The sequence below is a fragment of the Ursus americanus genome, chromosome 2 (genome assembly GCF_024610735.1).
Source record: "Ursus americanus isolate L20-20 chromosome 2, mUrsAme1.1.p, whole genome shotgun sequence".
NCBI classification, from domain to species: Eukaryota; Metazoa; Chordata; class Mammalia; order Carnivora; family Ursidae; genus Ursus; species Ursus americanus.
The window spans coordinates 64504530-64511003 of record NC_142128.1 but is presented as its reverse complement, the minus strand read 5'-3'; positions in this window follow the sequence as shown (position 1 = coordinate 64511003).

Sequence of the window (6474 nt, the reverse complement as noted above, 5' to 3'; positions counted from 1 at the left end):
TCATTTAAAAACAATGTCTAAATGCATAATGCAATTTTCCCAGATTGGAATGGAAAAAATCTAGGCAATTACTTGAACAAATATAGTCCCCCCCTTTTTTTATCCTTCCTTACTTTCCTTTCTTGATTTTTATCACTCAGCAAACTTTGTTTTCACGTCCATACTATTACACTAAGCACTACTCATGCTGGCAAGACCAACAAGGTCCTTACCCTTATGGAGCTTACATAGTGTTGGGAATGGAGGAGCAAGGAAAAAATAAAGCAAAGAAATAAACACAATAAAGTTAGATACTGTTAATGTTTTAAAGAAATATTTGAAATTGGTGATAGAGTAGTTTGATATAACAGAAAGTGACTAGGTGGCATCTTTGTTTGGGTGAGTAGGGAAGTTTTCTATGATGAAGTGATAAAGAAATTATGAGGCAGTTGTGGGAAGAGGGGAAGAAGATCAGCACAAACAAGTGATGGGAAGTCCCTCAGATAGAAAAGAAGGTAACTGAGGCTGGAGCAAAGTGGATCAGTAAGGAATTAATAGGGCAATTTTATAATTCTATTTCATAATTTAGATTACCAATTGGTAAACATAAGTATCTACTGGTATTGACCATAAACCTTCTCTCTCAGCTATATTGGGAAGAGTATGCACTTGAAAGTCACAAAATCAACCGTTTGAATCTTAGTCTGGCACCTTGTAGCTGGGTGAAAACATCTCAGCCTGTTTTCCATTCTTTTAAATTTGGACAATTCCATTTAATTTTCAGAATTGTTGCAAAGGTCCTGACCCAATATATGACACATAGTAGTAGCTATTCATTTGCAAATATTTCAAGCTCTGATGCTTGACAAAGGTATGACCTCATCCATTCATACATGTATCTTCTCATTCCCTTACTAGATAGTCATCCAGTGACTGACAACTACTGTGAAAAAGGCAAAGTGGTAGTTGTCATTCCTTGCTTTAGCAGGCTAGGAGATGACGAGGGTCAGGGCTGAGAGATGATCATGAACGAGGTGCCTCCTCGATCAATAAGCAGGATTTGGGACCCTACCAACAAAAGGATCCAAGATAAAAACTGGAGTTTTCCCAACCTGCTGGAGGTTTTTCCTCACTAAATATATATATATTTCGTATGTAGAGGAATAATGTGGGTGTTATTCCTGGATTACTGTAGAAGAACATGCTTCAAAGTTATAGTTCTCCCTCTGCCTCTATATTCTCCCTCCAAAAAAATTCGGTCAAGTAAAGAGGGTTTAGAAGCAGATAAATGGAAATATGTATTATTGTTAAGAATGATGCTGAGTAAGATGTGCATTTAGACGGAGCTATGAGAAGAGGGAAGAAAGCCAGAAGGAAGATCACAGAAGATATTACTATTAATATAATAGAATGTCACTGTCTCCTGACAGGTTTCCATTGTAAGTTTTGCATACACATTTTACCTCTCAGCCAAATTTTACTTTTAGAATGACAAAAAACACAAGAAGTGTTGGGTAAATAATGTTAAGTATTGGCATAGCTTCTTATGAAGTCTCCAAATGGCATTCCCCTATACTACTTACCTGTGCTTTTTTTCAGGTGGAATTTGTGAATCGAGTATGGTATTCTGCCTTTTCATTTTCTCTCTACTGCTTCTTCTTTAATGTTACTGAAATAAAAATGATTCTGCTCATGTAGCTGGACATGCTTAGAATATAGGACAGGCTTTGTTACATTTTTCTTCCTGCAGACAGAATCTATTTGAGCTTGAATCAAGGGTCACAGAATAAAACTAATCAAGAAAATAGAGAAACAAATGTCTCTATATTCTGGTGGTAGAAACTGAATTCCCTCTGGCTTTGTGTCCACCTCACTAATCCATGCCTTCTTCCTGGGCGCCTTTGTGGGCTCCATCTCCGCACGACTCTGCTCACAGTACTAAGGGTCAGGTGTGTTTATCTTTCCTCTGTTGCGACAGCCTCCTCTATATTGATGGTCCCTAATTTGGTATCTCTGGACAAAAATTTGCTCCTGGTATTAAGACTCACATATCCAAACTTTCTTGACTTCTCCATTTGACCTTTTGCTGATGGCTCTATGTGTAATGATTTGCTCACTCAAGCCTATTTCTGTATTTCCATCTTGCCCAGCAGTACTACTTGTCATCTATGTACTCATCCTTGGAGCCTGGAGAGTATCATTGATTCTTTGCTCTCCATTAACTTTCACAGTCTCTCAATTATCAAGTCCTGTCAGTACTGTGTTCTTAATTTCCTGTAGATCTGTCCTATACTTTCCATCTGCACTGTAACCACCGCCTCATTTTAGACAACTGGCAAAGCTCATCTGAAATACTGTATAGCTCATAAATGGTCTCCCTTCTTCCATTCTTGTCCTCCTCACCAATCAATTATATACACAGCTACCACGTGATCCTTGTCACTTACCTACTTAAAATACTCAAAAGATTCATCATTGTGTTCAGTTAAAAACCAAACTTTGTTGGCATGGTATGAAAGGCCCCTCCAGATGTGGTTCTTAGTTAATAGCTCTAGTCTTCCTGCTAATTTTTCTCCCTCCAATTCTGTTCCCTCCTCGTGTGGGCACCCACCTTGAGTTGAACTACATGATACTTTTGCACTTGCTAGAATCTGCCCTTTCTTTCTTTCTTTCTTTCTTTCTTTCTTTCTTTCTTTCTTTCTTTCTTCTTTCTTTCTTAAGTTTGTTTGTTTGTTTATTTTTAAGTAATCTCTACACCCAACCTGAGGCTTGAACTCATGACCCCGGGAGATCAAGAATCACATGCTCTTCTGACAGAGACAGCCAGGTGCCCCGCCCCTGCCATTGCTTTCTTATGTTAATTATTTGTACCTGTATATTTGCTGCTGCTTCTGTCTCCACCTTACTCACTTACTCACTCATTTTTTTCATCCTTCAGTATAGATGTCAGCTCCTCCAGAGAGTCTTCCTTGATTTTCCAAAACCAGAATCAGATGGTTCTATGTGCTCCTTAGCAACAGAGCAGGGAGTGCTAATTGCTAGTGTGACCTATCACATTCTAGTGTGGCTATTGGATGGTCTGTCCCCATCTACTCTTCCTCCTCTCACCCTTTAGACCATGACAAGTTCAAATCATAGTAACTACTTAATAAATATTTGTTAAAAAATAATTGAAACATGTCTTCTTTACACTGAGATGTTATGTAGCTAAATGATGCTATCAGAATAGGTGTGGAATATGCTGACTTTTTCTGCCTCCATAGATGAGGCATCTATGAATTGGGTAGCCTAACGATAGAAAGCTGCTTTTTTCTTTTTAAAATTCATTTTCAAATAGCTCTTACAGGGTGAGTAGACATAATCACTGAGAATTTTGTCAAAAAATGATATACGTTATATGCCCATACATTTTAATTTTAGGTAAAAAAAATAAACAAACAACTTCATAGTATTCTATGATTCCAACCCTGTTCATTATTCACAAGATAATTATTAATAAATTATTTTTATTAATAAAATCATTCTTCACTCATGGGAATGAACCTTTTCTTTTTATATTTAAATATTAACATAATCATCAAAGTACAGAAATCAAAAATTTAAGAAAAGAATTTTTTCCTATTGAAAAAAAGGGAAGAAACTAGAAGATATTCTCAAAAGTATTCTTTAGAAAAAAAATTAAATCTAGAGACTCATTCTTCTTCCTAATCCTCATTCTTGATACTTTCTATTCCTGTAGCACAATAAATCAGATTTTTGGTGAGTACTCTTTTGTTAGTGTGGGACCAGACTAGTCTATTGCTCTGATCTACACTAGATGTTAACTAAGGGGCTTAAGAAAACCATTGAGTAAGGTACAAAACTGTGATGTACAGAACCACGTTTAAAATTGTTTCTAAAAATCAAATGTCATGTTACGGTAGAATGAAAGCTTTCATACACACAGAGAGAAAAAGAGTCTATGAAATGGGATATTAAAAGAGCACAGTTGAAAAAGGAAACCAAGATAAAAAGAGTGAGAGAGGAAAATACATTTTAACAGCAGAAAATGACATGAGATGACATGAAAAAAAAAAAAAACCAGAATAAAAGTGTAGAAAGAGGTGGGAGAACTAAAAGTCAAAATTAAAGACAGAAAAATTAAAAGTCTGCTTAAAGAAAAATGAAAATATAAAGGGGAGCAAAAGGATCTTTCAGTTATAAATTTAAGTTTCAGTGCCCAAATATTGCGTTAAGAATGTCAGGATAGTATTTTTTATATTGCATTATTTTTAGAATTTTCTTAAATTTAGAAGTGTAAGATTCTTCACTTTGACAATGTGAAAGGACACAGAACATCAGTGTATCATTACTGCAGTGGTCTCCAACTGGTTTGCCTTGGCACATCAGGAGAATTTGTACCATTTGTATCCTTAACAGCTCGGCTATTGCACTATTAGCTGAGCAGGTTCCTTTCTCTTTCTTTCTTTCTTTCTTTCTTTCTTTCTTTCTTTCTTTCTTTCTTTCTTTCTTCTTTCTTTCTTTCTTATGCATTTGCTTCCTCCTAAAATGTTATCTGGGCACTTGGAAGCCAAATAATTAAGTCTGTGACCACAAAATAAGGGTGCACAGTTTTTTTTTTTTTAAAGTAAAATGTTATTGCTTTACTCTCTAACCTCCAGCTTCTCAGGAGTCTAACGCCCAATAGCTAATTTTTTTCTTTTTTAGTGCCTTTTTTTTTTGAGTCTGTTACTGGTATTAAATATTTTAGTTTTATGCCAAATGTCTAAAGGCAGACTATTAAAATAAAAATATTAACCTGGAATATTAAAAAAATAGACTTCATAGAGTTATTCTAATGGCAGATGATAAGCTCCAAAATATAAACCAGTTATTTTCTCCCCCCAACCCCAAACTAACCATGTAGTGATATAACTTTCTCATTTGGCAAAGTGAATGCCAAAGTTCATGCGAAAGAAACATAAACAAATACATAATTCTGGAGCTACGGTAAATGTGAAAAAAAATACTAATTTTCTAGGTTTAAAGCTTTTAATGCATCTCAACACAGATTTGCTGAGATTTTGCTATTTTGAAGGTACTGCGCTAGAAAGATAAGCCGCAGGGAGGGGAGGAGACCAGAACATAATAAGTACTAAAAGCAAAATACTCACAGGGGTATGAAGTGTTCAAAGGAAGAAAGGCATCATCATTAGCTGGAAGAATCAGGAAATCTAATGAAGGATATGTCATTTGAGATGGGTAGGATTTGGAAGATAGAGATATAGGGTATGACTACTTTATTTCTACTCTGATTCTTCAAGTTTAGGCACTCATCCTATCTGGTATTATCTTTTTACTGATTTCTTCTTGCATTTCCAACTTGGTGTCTAAACCCTCCACTAAGTGACCTCACTGAGAATTAACCATACCAAATTAATCCCTGTCTCCTGAATGAACCATTTTTTCCAAATCACTTTGCCCCTACTCTTACTAGGGGCAAAAGCTTCACTGCTTTCCTCCCTTACCTTACATAGGTTGCACACGAATATAGAAGGTTTGGTTCACTTTCAACGTCTTCCTTGACCCCTCCATGAATTAAGTGTGTTATCTCACTGGGACTTCCAAATCTTTTTATCTGATGTTTGATTACTGTACCTCATATTAGGTATCACGTGGTTCTAAGCTTATTCCTCCAAGCAAAGTATGAGATTCCTGAGAGCATGGGGGATGGGTAGTAAAGTCTCTGTGTCTTCAGGCCCAGTGCCTCTCAGGTGGGTAAGTACTGAGTGTCTGCGTATACCCTGATGAATTCAGTGGTCGGCGGAAGACAATCCGCGCAAACAGAACTAGGGCTTATGCCGCAAGGTTCTTATAAGCAGCGGCTGATCCTGAAAAACCAACTCTGGACTCTTGAATTCACTTCTTTCTCTGACTGGGTGGGCCACTAAGCGGGGCATTCCAAAGGCTAAGGCCGTCCAACCTGGAAGCCCACAGCGCTACTAGTAACAGCAACCGTAATTTAATTGACACTGGAGCACATAATCCTCCAAGCGTTTCGATGTGCTTTCCCAGCCTCCCAGCCATCGTCTAAATGTTTCTTTTCAGCGGCCTAAAGTGCCCCCTTCATTCTTATCCAGAATCCGGGAAACACCTCCTTTCTTCAGACTCTGAGAAAAAAAGAAAAAAAAGGGGGGGGGGGGCTTTCCTGGGGCTGGGAGCGGGGATTCCCTCTCCACGAACGTGCACTTTCCACCCGGCTTACCCGAGCTGAAGGCGAGCACAGCGAAGGCGCGTGGGGCACCTGGGAACACTCCCGACACCCCGTGGTCCCCGCCTTTGGGAGAAGGGTCTGGAGCCCGGGAATCCGCTAATTACGCTCGCCCCCATTGGTTGTCCCCAAGGCACCTCCATGCCGTCATGGTATTATGCTAATGAGGGGGAGTCTCATTGGCTCGGCCCCCGGCGGCAGCCGCGAAGGCTCCGGCGGGGTGAGTCGGCTTGGCCGCAGCTGGG